This window comes from Bos indicus, chromosome X (genome assembly GCF_029378745.1).
Source record: "Bos indicus isolate NIAB-ARS_2022 breed Sahiwal x Tharparkar chromosome X, NIAB-ARS_B.indTharparkar_mat_pri_1.0, whole genome shotgun sequence".
NCBI lineage: Eukaryota > Metazoa > Chordata > Mammalia > Artiodactyla > Bovidae > Bos > Bos indicus.
In genome coordinates, this window is record NC_091789.1 from 129,077,085 (window position 1) to 129,095,427 (window position 18,343).

General features: G+C 40.9%; 1 pseudogene; it reads left to right on the forward strand.

Annotated features, from left to right (window-relative positions):
* The first annotated feature begins 7,644 nt into the window (after positions 1–7,644).
* On the forward strand, positions 7,645–13,001 carry LOC109554940 (ferritin light chain pseudogene; annotated as a pseudogene).
* The last annotated feature ends 5,342 nt before the right edge of the window (positions 13,002–18,343 follow it).

Consider the following 18,343-nt stretch of genomic DNA (forward strand, 5'->3'; position numbering starts at 1 on the left):
TGTGGCCTAATATTTAGAATTACTACCATCCCAGGAAATTGTAGAAGTTTGTTATCATATTACAAATCAGTCCGTTGTTCCACAGTTTTATTTTTTAATTAATTAATTTATTTAGCTGTGCCGGGTCTTAGTTGCAGCATGCGGGATCTTTGATCTTTGGGTGGCATGTGGAAGCTTACTTGTAGCACGTGGGATCTAGTTTCCTGATCAGGGATCAAATCTGGGCCTCCTGCGCTGTGAGTGCAGAGTCTTAGCTCTGGACCACCAGGGAAGTCCTGTTCCATGGTTTTAGATGTCTGCGCTATTTTCAGTTTTCAGTAGTTAAAAATAATAAAGCCATAAGGACCTTTGTATAATAAACTTCAGTTTCTATAAGTTATTTCTTTGGGATTAAAAAAACCTCTAAAGCAAAATTTCCAGCCCAAAGGTCTGATAATATCACAGAATTATTTAAAATAAGTTAACAACAACAACAACAAAAAACATAAAAATAATCCAAATGTATTAACAAAAGAATCGGGAACTTACGGTAGAGTCATCATGGGTGTTATTCTGCAGCCATCATCAATCATATTTACAACAAGATTTAAAACAGCATATTATCAGGGAATTCTGTCAAGGTTGTGGCTTCCCAGCATCTTTGGAACACCTTTCCTGAGTTGGTCCTGCGTCCATAGCAGAAGCCAGAAAACTTGCTTGGTCAGCTTCTCTTGCAGACAGGTCAGGCAGATTTACACGTGATTTAGGGTTCGTCCATCAGACATGCCAAGGTAAGACTCTGATTCAAAAGTGAGCAATGTGAAGAAGCAGAGAACACCTGGAACCCACTTTCTGGTGAGGGTGGCACTGGCTCCCAGCATGGAGAGGTCCTGGCATCCTCAGCACCACAGACAGAAAACTCTGGGTCTGTGTCTAGCAGTTTTCACCATGTAGTGTGGCTTGACCATTATTCCTGGATGAGTAGCCTTTAAGCCCAATACTCTGGCCTCTCAGAGATCTGTGAACTATCTAATTTTCTTTAACAAATTCCCTTTCTGTTTGTGTATTTGTTCCAGTACTTTTTTAATATTTATTTTTATTTGGCTGTGCTGGGTGTTAGTTGTGACATGTGGGATCTTTTTAGTTGTGTCATGCGAACTCTCAGTTGCAGCATCTGGGATCTAGTTTGGGGCATGTGGGATCTAGTTCCCTGACCAGGGATGGAACCCGGACCCCTGCACTGGGAATGCGGAGTCTTAGTCACTGGACAACCAGGGAAGTCCCTGTTCTAGTACTTTTGCAGTGGAACAAAACATCCCCAAACTTAGTGGATTATGTGGCTTAAAGTAGGGTTTCTCAACCTTAGCACAACTGACATTTGGGCCAGATAATTCTTTGGAGGGGGGGATGTCTTGTGTACTGTACGATGTTTAGAAGGCTATGGCACCCCACTCCAGTACTCTTGCCTGGAAAATCCCATGGACAGAGGAGCCTAGAAGGCTGCAGTCCATGGGGTCGCTGAGGGTTGGACTCGACAGCGACTTCACTTTCACTTTTCACTTTCATGCATTGGAGAAGGAAATGGCAACCCACTCCAGTGTTCTTGCCTGGAGAATCCCAGGGACGGGGGAGCCTGGTGGACTGCCGTCTATGGGGTTGCACAGAGTCCGACACGACTGAAGGGACTTAGCAGCAGCAGCAGGTCTCTACCCACTAGATGCCAGGAATAGCCCCCCACCAAGTTGTGACAACCAAAAATGTCTCTAGCCATTCTCAAATGTCCCTTGGGAGCAAAATCTCCTCCAGTTGAGAACAGCAAATATTGGAGAATGTCTTGAACTGAGAGGTTCTGACTTGGGGTGTCTTATGTAGTTACACCCAAATGGTGGTCAGAACTGCAGGTTGGCTGGGAATCTTTCTCATGTAGTCTCAAGATCTCTCCACATGGTCTCTTTGGACTAGTTTGGGCTTCCTCACAGCATGGTGACATCAGGTTAGTTGAACTGCTTCTGTGGAAGCTCAGGGCTCCAAGAAGGTGTCCCAAACAAGTGGGCACAGGCACACCTCAGAGATGTTGGGGGTTCAGTTCCAGGCCACCACAATAAAATAAATATTGCAATAAAGTGAGTCACACAATTTTTTTGGTTTCCCAATAGCATATAAAAGTTATGTGCACACTATACTATAGTCTACTAAGTGTGTAATAGCATGTCTAAAAAAACAGTGTGCACACCATAATTTAAAAACACTCTATTGCTAAAAAATGCTAACCATCATCTGACACTGCAGGGTTGCCACAAACCTTCAATTTATTGAAAACAAAAATTTATGAAGCACAATAAAACAAGAGTTCAGTAAAAACAGGTACGCCTGTCACGCCTTTTAGGACTGACTCTCAGAAGTTACATGTTACCACTTCCACCAGAGTCACAGGACTCAAGAGGAGAGCACGTGGACTCCACCTTGAATGGGAAGAGTGTTACAGTTCCATTGTAAGATGATGGGAGATGTTGTGGAAACTCTGGAAAACTCTGTATCTGTCACAGCACTCAACATCATTACTCATCAGAGAAATGCAAATTAAACGCACCAGAAGACGCCACAGCACGCTCACCAGGATGGCTAAAAATAAAAAGACTCACTAGGGACCAGCAAGGATGTGGGGCGCTGCAACTCTCATACGTCGCTGACAGGAATGTAAATTGGTACAATCAACTTTCCACAAAATTGTATTGACTAATGCTAAACATATGCCCAGTCTATGATCCAACACTGTCTTTCCTGGGTTTGTCACCCAAAGGAAATAAATGCATATGTTTACCAAAGACATAAATGAGAATGTTCACAGAAGCTTCAGTCAGCAGAATTAGAAAAGAGGGAAAAAAACAAATGTCTAGAAATAGGAGAATGGATATATAAATTGTGACCTATTCATTCAATAGAATGTTACACTGCAATATAAAAGGATAAACAACATATACACAACAAGGATGAATTTCACACCCTCAGCAAAGGAGGTCAGCCAAGTACACTTGGAGTAGTTCCATCTCTGTAACGTTCAACAACAGGAAAAACTAATCAGTGGTAATAGAAATAGAGGAAACGATTACCTCTGGTGGGAGGATGGGATGAATACTGACTGGAAAGAGACACAAAGAACTTCTGGAAGGCTGGGGATAATCTATATTTTGAGCTGGGTGGTAATTACACAAATGTATTCATATGTAAAAGCTAATCAAGGTATAGAGTGTTCTAGTGCTAAGCACTTTATTAAATCCTTCAATAAGAAGTAGAAATAAAGTCTTTTTCTGTTTAAAGTAGCTATGGGATTCTGTCGCTTGGAATTAAGGCCCTCCTCACCTAAAAAGGATGGTGGCCCTCACCACTGGAAGGCCAGAGTCACACCATGCTCCTATGTAGCCAGCCCCTCTGCAAATTAGGCCTGCTAGCAAGTCATCTCCTCTCAGGATGCACCCAGGAAAACTTTCCTATAGGATGGAAGTCCACAACCAAGCATCAGATCAGATTAGATCAGATCAGTCGCTCAGTCGTGTCCGACTCTTTGCGACCCCATGAATCGCAGCACGCCAGGCCTCCCTGTCCATCACCAACTCCCGGAGTTCACCCAGACTCATGTCCATCGAGTCAGTGATGCCATCCAGCCATCTCATCCTCTGTTGTCCCCTTCTCCTCCTGCCCCCAATCCCTCCCAGCATTGTAACCTTAAAATACTAAAAGCTGAGGAACCAAAAAAAGTAGCTGTTGAACTTACATAGTGAATAGCAGTGTGTACACAGTTGAAGGATAAATTTGTAAGCTGAAAGGTTACCTTGAGAAACTTTCCCAGGACACAACACAAAGAGATAAAAGGATGAAAAGAATGAAGAGAATTGTAGAGGCGGATGGGAGGAATGATTCAAGATTACAAGTTACAAGATTCCTCTAAAAGTTATTTCCAAAAGGAGATAACTGAAGCAACATCCAAAGAATAGTAACAGTCAAGAAATTCCCAGGATTGAATCCAAACACAAGGCCTTGGATTGAAAGAACCTCTGAGAGCTAATCAGTAATAATAATTTTTGAAAGATACATCTAGACACTGTAGCAAACTTTCAGAACAAGAAGGATAAAGAGGTCCCTAAAAGCTACCAGAACAAAAAGATCTGGAAAAAAAAAAATGAGAATGGGGTTGACCTGAGATTTCCTGTCAGCAAAACAGATGCAAAAATATTGTTAATTGCTGAAGTCAAGAGATAAACACATGGAGTTCATTGTTTAATTCCCTCTACTTTCCTGTAAAATTATTTTTTTATGATAAAAAGGTTTCTTCTCTATTTTTTTTATAGATTCAAGAAGATAATAAATACCTGCAAAGTGCCAAAGGAAAGTATCTTTGGACTTTGAATTCTATATTCATACTGTCAAAGAATGAAGGCAAAATAAAGACCATTTTCATATTATAAGGACTCAAAAATTTTATATCAGAAGCTCCGAGGGAACCCCAACAAGGAGAAAAATAAAACTAAAAGAAGTGATGGGGGAAATTCCCTGGCAGTCCAATGGTTAGGGCTTCACGCTTTCACTGTCGAAGGCCCAGGGGGGTCAATCCTTGGGTGGAAATCTAAGACCCCACAAGCCATCAAAAAAAAAAATTATTATTTCATATAAGCATTATGGCCTTTAATAGCAAACTGTAATAAAAATTCAAGATATATCAACATGGAAGTGGCAGGAAAGGGAAGAAGAGGTGAAATTTAAGTAAATAAAAGCTTCTTTCCTCTCTCCTCATCTTGTCTTGGTTGGTAATACAGAAACTAAGTGACCTTTAGAGGAGCGCTCCTCAAACCTGAACCTGGGCCTTTTGTCAAAGAGCCATTTCTAATCCACCAGGTCTCAGGGAGGCCTGAGATTCTGAATTTAAAACACACTCCACAGAATCTAAAACATACAACAAACTAGTGAATACAACAAAAAAGAAGCAGACTCACAGACTGAGAGAACAAACCAGTGTTTACCAGTGGGGAGGGTAGGGAGAGGCAATATAGGGGTGGGTGAGTGAGAGGAAAAACTATTAGAAATAAAATAAGCTACATGGGGAATTGCCTGGTGGGCCAATGGATAAGAATCCACCTGCCAAAGCTGGGATGTGGGTTTGATTTCCTGGTCTGAGAAGATCCCACAAGCCACAGAGCAACTGAGCCTGTGTGCCAACATGACTGAGCCCACGTCCTGAATCCACGCTCCACAGCAAGAGAAGCCACAGCATGCTGGGAAAATTGAAGCGCTACACTGAAAAAGATGAAATCAGATCACTCTTTAACTCCATACACAAAAATAAGCTCAAAACGGATAAAGACCTAAATGTGAGACCAGACACTCCTGGAGGAAAACATAGGCAGAACACTCTCCGACATAAATCACAGCAACATCTTTTTCAATCCATTTTCCAGAATAATGGAAATAAAGAACAAAAATCAACAAATGGGACCTACTCAAACTCAAAAGCTTTTGCACAGGAAAGGAAACAATAAACAAAATGAAAAGACAACCCACAGATTGGGAGAAAGTATTTGTAAACGATGTGACCTATAAGGGATTAGTCTCCAAAATTTACAAACAGCTCATGATGCTTAACAGCATCAAAACAAACAACCTACTCAAAAAATGGGCAGAAGACCTAAACAGACATTTCTCCAATGAGGACATACAGATAGATGGCTAATAGGCACAAAAGATGTTCAATATCACTCGTTATTAGAGAAATGAAAATCAAAGCTACAATGAGATATCCCCTCACACGAGTCAGAATGGCTATCGTCAAAAAATCCACAAACAACAAATGCTGGAGAGGTTCCTTAAAAAACTAAATATAGAGCTACCATATGACCCTCCAATCCAAATCCTGGGCATAGAGCCTGAGAAAAACATGATCCGAAAGGATACATGCACCCCAATGTTTCTAGCAGTACTGTTTACAATAGCCAAGACATGGAAGTAACCTAAATGTCCATCAACAGAGGAATGGATAAAGATGTAGTACATGTATACAATGGAATGTTACTCAGTCATAAGAAAGAAAGAAATAATGCCATTTGCAGCATCATGGATGGACCTGGACAGTGTCATAATGAGTGAAGTCAAACAGGAGAAATTATCATATGACATCCCTTATATGTAGAATCTAAAAGGCAAGGATACAAATAAACTTATAAAACAGAGACTCATAGATTTAGAAAACGAACTTAAGGAGTTTGGGATGGTCATGTACACACTGCTATATTCAAAATGGATAACCAACAAAGATCTACTGTATAGCACACATGGAACTCTGCTCAATGTTGTGTGGCAGCCTGGATGGGAGGGGAGTTTGGGGGAGAATGGATACACGTATATGTATGGCTAAGTCCCTTCACGGTTCACCTGAAACTACCACAAAACTGTTAATCGGCAATACTCCAATACAAAATAAAAAGTTAAAAAAAAGAGTGAGAGAAGCCACTGCAAGGAGAAGCCCACACACCGCAACGAAGCAGAGCCTCCACTCTCCACATCTAAAGAAAGCCAGTACACAGCAACGAACACCCAACACAGTTAAAAATCATTAATTTAAAAAATAAGCTACAAGGATATACTGTACAACATGGGAATACAGCCAGTATTTTGTAATAACTGTAAATGGTAAGGAACCTTTAAAATTGTATAAAAATAAAAAATAAACACACTCCACAGAAGGCACTTGAGCAGCAAGGCTTTAGACTACATTTTGGTTAAAAACTGTGTTGACTCAGGGTGAAAATATGCTAAACTTCCTGCACTCTGTTTCCAAAATGTAAAAATGATAGATAAAGTGTTTCAAAAATACTCAGGGGACATGATTTTTAAAATCATGGACTAGAAAGGAAGTGGAAGCCCACAGCAGTAAGGAAGCAAGCAGTAAGTAAGGAAGGACCCAACCCAGACAGTAAAGTGTGGGATTGCTTTTTTGCTTTGTTTTGTTCTATGTTTTAATTTTTCATTTTTTCAGTTTTAATGAGATATAATTAACATACAGCACTGTACAAATTCAAGGTGTACAGCATAATGTCTTGACCTACATAATTGTGAAATGATTCCCACAATAAATTTAGTTAACATTCATCAGCTTATATAGATACAAAAAAAGAAAGAAATGTGTTTTGCTCTGTCATGAGAAATTTTAAGACCTAATCTCTTACTAACTTTCAAATATATCACACGGCAATGTTAACTGCAGTCATGACATTGTATGTTACCTCGCTGGTACTTATTTTACAACTGTAAGTTGGTACCTTTTGACCACAAGTCTGGAATTTCAAATCCAACCCAGGAGTAAGGACTCCACCACACCCCCATTCCCAATGGGGAAACTGCTCATGGCCCCCCAGCTATATCTGAAGGTGAACAAATCCTAGCTATCCACTGGGGAGTGGAGCTAGAAACCAACTGCTCAGTGATAGAGAAAGAAAGCAGAGATGTGCACGGCCAGCCACCAGGTAGACACGTTGTGTGAGCTCTTGCTTTGGAACTGTGGTATATGTCCACAGAGCAAAATCCCTGAGCCACTGACTTTGGTCCTCAAGACACTGGGCTGAAGCAATCACAAAAGCACTTTTCAGGGACAGTCAGTGGGAGAGAAAAAAAGCCACCATGACGGTAGGCATTCAAAAAAAGAAAAAAAAAATACAAAGGCCCAACACCACAAAAGGAAGCCGACATCTAAGAGGAATCATATAAAAGAAATAATAGAACAGTTTGGAAAGAATTTTAAAATAAGCGTATTTAAAATCAACAAACAAAAGCAGGTGCTATGAATCAAGAACAGACAGAAATCTTGATAATTTTAAAAATAACACAGAGGCAGTGCACTGGGCGGTCCGTGGATGTGTCTCTTGCTACAACAGTGTTTGTTTGGATGGAACAGACCCAGGGATGCCCCTCACTCCAGGCTCTGACCACCCTCCAACCTCTTTTCCAGTCACAACCTTCAGAATCAGCCCCTCAGCTACCTTCAGCCACTGGGACCACCACCATTTTTGACCTTGACCTCCTAGATTCGTCAGAATGACTCCACTGAGGTGGAGACCCCGGTCACCGCCTAGTCACCCTGCATCTGCAGGCCTCGTGCACCAACCTGTCTCTGGGCTTGTTTCCACCGTGACCACGTGGCTCTGGAGTGCAGTGGCCACTTTGTCCGCGAACTGGCCCAGGAGAAGCACGAGGGTGCCCAGCGTCTCTTGAAAATGCAAGACCAGCAAGGCGGCCGCGCCGTCTCCCAGGACCGCAGGCACATCTCAGGATGAGTGGGGTCAAGCCAGGACACCGTGGAGGCCACCAAGCTCGGGGACAAGCACCCGAACAGGGCCGTCGCGGACCTGCAGGCCCGGGGTTCTGCGCGCGCAGCCCCCACCTCCGTCACTTCCGAGAGAGCCGCGTCCTAGGTGAGCAGGTGAAACTTATCAGGAAGATGGGCGACCACCTGACTGACCTCGGCAGGCTGGCTGGTCCCCAGGCCGGGCTGGGCGGGGCTCTCTTCCAAGGGCTCACCCGCAAGCACCACCAGGAGCCGCCTGAGCCCAGCGGGCTTGGAGGAGCCCCTCTGGTGATGTTGCTCAAAGCCCAGACAAAGGGAGAGAAATACACAAACTTACATAAAAGGGATGGTAGGATAGGAAGGTCCTTGCAGTATGGATGGAATAGAGCACAACAGGATGGGGAATGAATCTGAGAACAAACTGATGAACGCCCAACATGATGAGATAAACAAGAGAATGGGTGCAAAAAGTGAGTTCATGACCTAGAGGACAGCTGAGGAGATCACGCATCAGAGGCCACACAGTGATAAGATTTAAAATATGAGAAACGAATTAAGAGCTAGGGGGCTAGAGTGAAAGGAACCAAAACCTATTTAATGAAAGTTCCAGAGAGTGAAACCAAAAAGAATCAGGAAGTGACAATAGTTGAGAGAATGTCTGAGAATTTTTATGAACTGAAGAAAGTGTCCCTAGATTGAAAAAGCTATTTCTAGGAAAGATGGGCTGTATTATTTGTACCAATCAACTAAAAAATATGAATAAATAAGAAACCATTGAACACATGAATAGATTTTTAAAAAAATCTGAAGAGCACTTAAAAGCAAATGAAAAAGCAAGGAAATACCAGGCCAAAATCCAAAAGAAAGTAGGAGTCTATAGAAACAGTTTCAAAGCTCAGAATCACTTTACCCCAAGGGATTTGCTAATAAGGAACACTTGTGGCTTCAATTTTAGCAGCTTAATAGGGAAATTTGGACATAAAACAACCCAAGGTAGACAAAGTAATAGGAGGTCTTTCCCATGGTAAGCTGGGACTCCACTGGCTTGATGATATTTAGAGCAGGAAAAAAATTTCTTCCCTGCAAAGTTGTGACCATGAACTTACAGCTCAGGTTCCCACTGCCTGAGTAGTTCTGGGAAATTAGAGCTGTGTACCTGATTTAAAATGGTTCCAGATTGGGTCTACTCCAAAAAAAAAAAAACCAAATGGAAAACTTTTTTTAGAGAGAAAATCAATTTCATCCTAGGCTTCAGTGAATCTTCAAAATAAAATTTCAGTTTCAGTAATTATTATAGTAAAAGGTAAAAATAATCAGAGTGGCTCAGTGGTAGAGAATCTGCCTGCCAATGTAGGAGATGTGACTTCAATCCCTGGGTCAGGAAGATCCCCTGGTGAAGCAACCCACTCCAGTATACTTGCCTCGAGAATCCCATGGACAGAGGAGCCTGGTGGGCTAGTCCATAGGGTTGCAAAGAGTTGGACACGACTTAGCAACTAAATGACAACACAAAAAAATAACCAAACATGTAAGAAAACAAGTCACTGTGAGTGGGAAGCAGTTGAAACAACTGACTGCAGAATCAGACTTAGCAAAACTTCAGAGATTAATTGAAAAAAAAAAAGCTTACTTTAAATAAATAAAATATATCATTAAAAATATCTGCAAGAAAAAAATGGGGGGGGGGATGAAAAATACAATGTGAGCCTGAAGCATGTGGAAGTGCCAGAAAGTAAGGAAGTGCTCCAAGAAAATGATGGGAGTCAGTGGAACACAGGACACAACCTGAATAAGCTATGAATTGTCAAAACTGGAATAATTTGGGCAAGAGAAACAAAACAAATAATATAATACTGAACTACAATCTGAAGTTATATTTATAAAATAAATATCCATGAGTCCATACAAACAACTGGAAAAAAAAAACTAATGAGGGAGAATAGAGAAATCTCCTATACTGAAGAATTAGAAGTAATTTATGTAGAAGAGAGGAGCACTCAGATAGCTTTTAAATTGAAGTCAAAGTTCAAGACAGTGAAGCTTAACTCCCTTAAGTATGGGCTGTTCTTAGAGTCTTGTTCCAAAGAGTACAAGGGGGTGGGGGGACGTCACTTTATACTAGAGAAACCTGATAAGCACTATGTCAATCAAGTAATCAAGGTCAACATAGCCAGTAAAAGTGCAGAAAAATATATTACCTACAGAGGAGAAACAGACAGTGCACCTTTCAACAAAAACAGTAGGGGCCTAAAGAAAAGAGGAAGTTAATTTCAGTGAGATGAAAGAAAATAACAGCCAACCTAACAACCTGTACCCAGTGCAAGTATCCTTCAAGAATAAATGTGAAATGTATTTACAAGAGCCAAGACATAGAAGCAACCTAAATGTCCATTGATAAATGAACAGATAAAGAAGATGTGGTGCATATACACAGTGGAATATTACTCAGCCATAAAAAAGAATAATGCCATTTGCAGCAACATGGATAGACCTAGAGACTATCATACTAAGTGAAGCAAATCAAATATCATATATACCACTTATATGTAGAATCTGAAAAATAATAAAAATGAATTTGTTTATAAAACAGAAGCAAACTCACAGACACAGAAGACAAACTTATAATTACAAACAGGAAAGGGGGGAGGGATAAATTAGGAGTTTCAGATTAGCAGATACAAACTACCATGTATAAATAGATAAACAATAACATCATACTATATAGCACAGGGAACTATATTCAGTATAGTATAATGGAAAAGAATATGAAAAAGAATATATATAACTGAATCACTCTGCTATACACCAGAAACTAACACAACATTGTAAATACGCCATACTTAAATAAATTAAATAAAAGGCAAAAAATATTGATTGCACAATACAATAATAATTATGTTTTGAGAGGCTTAATAGACACAACTACAAAGGCACATAGGCCAGGATGGGGTATAGTGGGATGTTCTATGGCTCCTGTGGCCCTGGGAACAGGCAAAATTGTCATTTAACATTAGATTTAATAAGTCAAAGATGCATGTTTAATCTCTATTACAAGTACAGTAATTTTACTCCTGGGTATATACCCAAGAGAAATGAGTGAACATCTGCACCAAAAGTGAAGTGCAAGAATCTTCACAGCATTTTCTTGTAATGACCTACACTGGAATATAATCTGCAAAAAAAAAAAAACCCAAAACTGAATCACTATGCTGTCCACCCGAAACTAACACCATATATAAATCAACTGTATTTCAATTTAAAAAAGAGAGGAGCACTCAGATAGCTTTTAAATTGAAGTCAAAGTTCAAATATCAAATCTACAGAACGGGAGATAAGCTTGGACAACACTGGAGAGTAGTGGTAGAAGATGTGCTTTTTCAAGTTGAAGATCTATTCTTACTCTTAGAATTCTAAAGTTAAACCTCTCCTCGCTGGGATTTCAGTCCAATGACATCTAGAGAAATATGACTTTTTTGTCTCTAAATACAAGGTCCTGAAAGTATTTTTAAATGGTTCAAAAATCTCATTTGTCATGAACTAACATTTTAGAAGTAACTTTTCAGTGACTTGACAATAAATCAGAAGCATACTGATTGAGTTTACCCTGAAATGCCTGTGAGTTTAAAGATTAACAAGCCAAGAGATAGAAAAGACAGTTTAGACATTTCCAAAGGCAATGCATTTTGACCAAATGTTTGAGTCGCTCAACAAAACAAAGGACCTTGATTCTTTTTTTTGGTCTGTGATGCAATCAAAAGCTATAAAAGTACTCCAACATTGCTTTGTGTATTTTCATTACAATTTTTGTTTTTATTCTTAACATTAATTACATAAACAAAACAAATCTTAACAAATAATCTCACTTTTACTAAATTTTAAATGTTTTAGCTAAGTGCAATGTCTGGCAATGAAAGACAATTTGTGAGTTAGGTATGGTTATTAGAACATTTTCCCAACTTTGCATTTTTTGTAGCTTGGTATTTTTTCTCTTTTACTTAAACTTTAGATATTTTTGTAAATTAATTAGCCTCTAATTAAAATAAATAAATTTAAATTAAAAAAAATTTTTTTAAGATGTACTTTCTCTTTTAGTGGGGTATAAACTGGCTTTGTCTCTTCCTAGAAATATGTGTCTAGTAAAAGCAATGAAAAGAAATTAAAATGTATATATTTAAATGTATTATAAATAAACACTATTGTGACAAAAATCTATTCACTCAGTAGCTAGGGACAGAAAGTTGAAGTTACTGAAGTAAAATTAATGGGGAAAAAACAAAAAAGAATCCTCACAGCTGCAATACTTGAGATAGTCCCAGATGTGGATAGAGAAAGGATATATACATTGAAGTATATTCATGCAGTGGAGCAAAACAGAACCAGAGAGGCTCTGTAACTCGAGTAGCTTGACAATCTTTCCCAGCACAGTCACTGGAATGAATGAATTGATTTGCTTCACTCTGTTGAGGATTAAAGGATTAAAAGTTCCAGAAGACTGAGTCACCCTCACATACTTTGGGCAACATGCTGACACTTTGGCTCTATTGCAGAAATTAGAGGAAAGATCTGGCAGATGGAGACTTCAGGGGCCTCTGGAGCAGGATTTGTACCAGATCCTCAATCTGTCATTCCACCAAGATTGTACACACCTAGGGAATTGCCCAGAAGTAATCATGCTTGCTGTCAGGAGGGCTGAATGAATACTGGGTAGTATCTCCCTCACATCCATCACAAAACATTCCGTCCCTTTGGTCACTAATTATTCACATACGCCATCTTCCCATATGTACCCTTCCAAAAATTCTGTTGTCGAAAATAACATGGTTGTTTCCCATTTCAACATAAAATGAACTCACACTTTCCAAAGAGAGACCAAGGTCTCCTCAGTTTCTGCATGCAGCTGCAAGATAAAGATCTTTGGATCAGATCTGATCCTCTTCTAATTCCAACAAAATTCTGGAACCTATGGTCTAAATAGCACAAGTTTATCCCTCTTCATCTATACTGAGAGAGAAGTCAGTCAAAGATATGAGAAATTCTTTAAAATATATAAATATATATATTGGGCAAGGAATAGAATTTGAGGATCAGCAATTGCCTTTGTTTTTGCAACTAGTTATGAGGTATCCCTCCTCACATCATACAGTCCTAACTCCTCTTGCCTGACAGGTGTGAGGCATCCCAAACTTGAATTCCAGAGAGTCTCTGCCCTTGTCAGTTTTGTCTGTTTAGGCATGCGGTCGTCTTTTATTAACTGTTACCGAGGAGAGCTTCCTGAGTTCCATTCATCCTCTGCCTGCCCCCATACTGTGGCAGCAACCTATTTTGTGCTGAATCAGAGGCAATTAATTAAGCCAACATCATAACCCCCTTGTTTTTGCCTTCACACAATAGTGTTGGGAAGAGTTTGAGTGCTGGATAACCCCCAAGCCTGTCTAGATTAACCTCCTAGCTGAAACCAGTGGCTCTTTCTCACTCCCAAAGAAGCTGTACGTGATCTCAATCTCCCACAAGCTCTCCCAGTGCTATCAGTAATGGGCAGTGCACGTTCTCAAAACTGGAATGCAGCTCCACTGGATAGTTGGCATCCAAGCTCAAATTCACACCCTTTCCCCAGCCCCTGTCACACACACACACACACACACACACACACACACACACAACTGCTCTCATAGGAACCCTATAAAAAAGGGAGAAAACCTGCCAATAAATGTATAAAAATTTTTTCAACCTCACTAATAACTAAGGAAATGCAAACTAAAACAACGAGAAGTCGTTCTTCTCCCACCAGACTGGAAAATATGACATTCTGGCAAGGTTTAGGGCAAACAGGCACATTTGCTACTACAGGAAGTGTAAATTCACACAGCCATTTTGCCGAGCAATTTGGCAATGTTGCTAAGCCTAAAGGTGTGCCCCCACCCCACACCACTTGCCCTTGGAGGTGTCTGCCCCAGAAAAACAAGCTCTGGTGTAGACGGGTAGGAGATGTTCATTGCAGCATTGTGTTTAACAGTGAAAATCAAGACAGAAAAGTAAAATGTGCTGTTTTCATTTCATAGCTAAGAATGAACTAGATCCACATATATCAAAATGTGGATTTCAAAACTGAATGAGATGGCTGAGTGGAAAAAAAAAAAAAAGCAAGGGAGAGTAAAAAAAGTGAATGATATTGCAAGGGAGCGCTATTTTTGTAAAAACAAGCACATTCATGTTTATATAAAGTTTTAGAAAGATTTACTCCAAACTCATAATAAAGAGTGGAGAGGTGGGGAGGAGAGAGACCTAGATCAGGTTACTGTTGAAGAGGACTTTATCTATAATGTCCTTATTTTCACCAAGAGAATATATTCATGTTTTGTTCTTCCAACTGAAAATTAATGATAAAAACACATGAAGCTTTGAAGCTTTGGAAAATCCATCAAAATTACTGAGCCATCATTGGCCTTTGAATTAGTTATCTACTGCTGCATAACAAAACATCACCAAACTTAATGGCTCAAAACAACATTCATTTGGTTACAGTTTCTGTGGGTCAGGAACCAGGGTCTCTCACAGTGCTGCAGTCAAGATGTTGACTGGGGCCGCAGCCTCATCTGAAGGTTCCATGAGGAAGGACCTACTTCTGAGCTCACTCACATAAGTGTTGGCAGGACTGTGTTTCTCACAAGATGTTGGGCTAAGGGTCTCATTTCCAATAAGGGCCTCAGTTTCTCACTGGTTGCTGGCCAGAGGCTACCCTCAGTTCCTTACCATCTGGACCTCTCCATAGGGTAGCTCACAAGTCATGGCAGCTGGCTTCATCAGAACAGGCCGGTAAGAGGTACCAGAGAGGCTGTGCCCAAGAGGTCACACTCTTTTGTAAAGAAGGGCTACCCCATCCCCTTTGTCACATTCTATTGATTAGAAGCAAGTGACTAGTGCACACTCAAGAAGACACAAGCATCACTGGGATTCAGTTTGAAGCCCGAAAATCTAGAGCCCATGTTCTGCAATAAGAGAAGCCACTCCAATGAGAAGCCCCACCACCACAACTAGAGAAAGCCTGTGCAAAGCAATGAAGACCCAGTGCAGCCAAAAAAATTTTAAAAAATCATTGGGATTCAGTTCAGAAGCTGCTACACAGCTCCATGGGAATTCTGTGCTCTGTTTATGCTGTGTGAAAGTGGGCTATTAGTGGGGAAGGACGGAGTAACCCCGAAATGGAGGAAATGTTAGTACCCAAGAGTCCTGAAAGGGAATTCCTGGTGGTGTTAGAGGGAATGTTAGTAAATCCAGTAGATGGCACCCTTCGCTATGAGCTGGTACCCATTCCCTTAGAAACAGCACCTTCTAATACAGCCTATTCTGAGTATAAAGAGACTGAAGCCAATTGAATGTTGTTTATAGGGAATTATCACATATGCCATATTGATGATTAATTTTCCAAAGGAAGTAACACAGTTCTACAATTCTAAGTGGTATCTGTGATTTTCTTTTTAAAAAGAAAATTTTGTTGTAGATTTTGACACATGCTGTGGCAAATTATATCATGTATACGTGTGTGTGTACTCAGTCCTGTCTGACGCTTGTGACCCCATGGACTGTAGCCCATTAGGCTCCTCTGTCCATGGGATTTCCCAGGCAAGAACACTGGAGTGGGTTGCCATTTCCTCCTCCAGGGGATCTTCTTGACCCAGAGATCGAACTCACATCTCTGGCATTAGCAGGTGGATTCTTTACCACTGTGCCACCTGGGAATTCAAAACTATATCATAACCACGAGTAAAGTTTTTGCATGTAAGCCATGATCTGTGTATTACTAAGAGAGTAGTCATTTTAAATTAAGGGCACCTCAAGTCAGAATCAACTGATAAATTTGATTAACATGTGGCCATTTGTGCCTAACAAAATATTATACTTCCAGGAAAATGGCCATACCATTCATGATGCATCAATTGACTTTTAAATATTTCTTCATAAAAGATTAAAATCTCTGGGTTGTTATAAAAATTAAGGGTCATCTGTCACTATTTTTCAACCTATAGTATGTGACTTATTACCAGGGGCTTCCCCGGTGGCTCAGAATCCCCGGTGGTAAAGAATCTGCCTGCAATGCAGGAGGCTCGGGTTCAATCCCTGGGTCGAGAAGATCCCCTGGAGGAGGAAATGGCAACCCACTCCAGTATTCTTCCTGGGATAATCCCATGTGCAAAGGAGCCTGGCGGGCTACAGTTCATAGAGTCCTAAAGAGTCAGACACGACTGAGTGACTGAGTACAATGAGCACAATACGACTTATGAGTGGAACAGAAGGGACATTCCCAATGGAGCTGAACAATCTTCTGGGTGGGTGATTTCAAGACTACATGTACACATTTGGAGTGTTTTTCTCCTCTCTCCCGCTCTCTCTCATCACGTGTTCTCCAGGGGCTTGTGCTGAGCAGCGGACAGCAGCAATGTGTACTCTCCCCCTAAAACTGCCTCAGGAAGCCAGCAATCCCCATCAGGGAGAGACACAGCCAAACATCCCCCACTCCACTGCGGCCCCATAATCCTCCAAACAAGCTCCATAATCAGAGCCAGCATCACAGCCATACAAACAGAATTTCTCAAACAAAAACATGAGCACACAGAAATCACAGACCATCTGAGGAAATTCATTGCTGTAAAAGACAGTCACCAAGCTCAGCCAACACAAGAAATACCAGAGTTACCTCTGGTATTAATGGATTAATGGAGGAATAGTTGTGTGTGTGTGTGTGTTCCTTTCCACTCCACTTGAGGAGCCTAAAACATCTCAAGGCTGAGGTCATAGGAGGAGGCTTTTTAAAAGTGTAATTAAAAGTGAAGAGACATGATCTCTTTCAGCAAAATCAGATTCAAAATATCCACCAACAGAAACTTATCCTCCACAGCAACATCCGGCTGTTTTGGAACTATAGCTCCCACAGGCCACAGCAGCACAATGAACTCTTCCACTGTCCACTTCCACCTTCAGGACTTAAAGCTTTCTCCCACTCCCATCCAAAAACAGGAACTGTGTGGAGTACGGGGGTGCTAAAAAGATCAAAGGACACGGGGAAGGGGCGCAGATGTGGGAAATGGTTCCAGGAGGTGGATCTCTACCAGCAGAAGGACTGGACACAGGCGCACAAAATGAGTTGAATGGAGAGGACAACCGGCCAAGTTCTTCTTTACCCTCCAGATGGTTTGGATTATAAAGTAAAGAACCAATTCTGTGTGATTGTTTGGCAGAGGGTGTGGATATGCTACATCTTTCACCTCTCTGAGCACTTAAAAAACTCTGCTTTCTCCTGAGTAGAAGACAAAGAGAGGGAAAGGTCAGGTCATGCACGAAGTAGTTCCTGACTGTCCTGTCCCCTCCCCAGCATAGCAAGGGCCCAGTGCCTGGACTACATTCTAGTGTGCTATAAGTCATCTTTGAGTTCCAAAGTGTGAGATCCAGCTGGACTCCACGTCAAAACTTTTGTGTTGAACGAGAAAAATCAGATCAAAGATGGTAAAGAAAAGGAGTCACCCAGACAAACCAAGGCCGTGACAGACCTGACATTTACTCCAGATGACCCAAAAGAGGGACAGGATGAGGTCTGAAGTCAAAGTGGCAAATTTGGTGGAGAATATGCTGTTAGAAGTGTGTATACTGGAGAGAAAAACCAAACATATGCAGGATTATTTAAGTCTACCGAATGCAGAAAGCATGCAGTTATAAATGACAGGTCATTTAAAACATAACCTCCACGGATGACCAGTTTCTTCAGAAATGTAATTTGTTTCTGGATGGGAGTAGGGGTCTTGTGACTAATGTGTTTGCAGTTTGCATTTGCTCAGGGTCCTCCTAGGTTCCATCAGTCCACTGGGAGTTAGCAGCCTCTATGAAGCTAGTGATGATGTATACTTTGACATCACTGAAGTGGAGTATGTGCTACCAGAAACATGATCAGTTGGTGAGCCGTACCTCAGGGTACCAGATCAAAACACTGATCTGTGATTAGAAATGCCAATGAAATGGAACAAGGGCAGAAGCTGCAAGAACAGA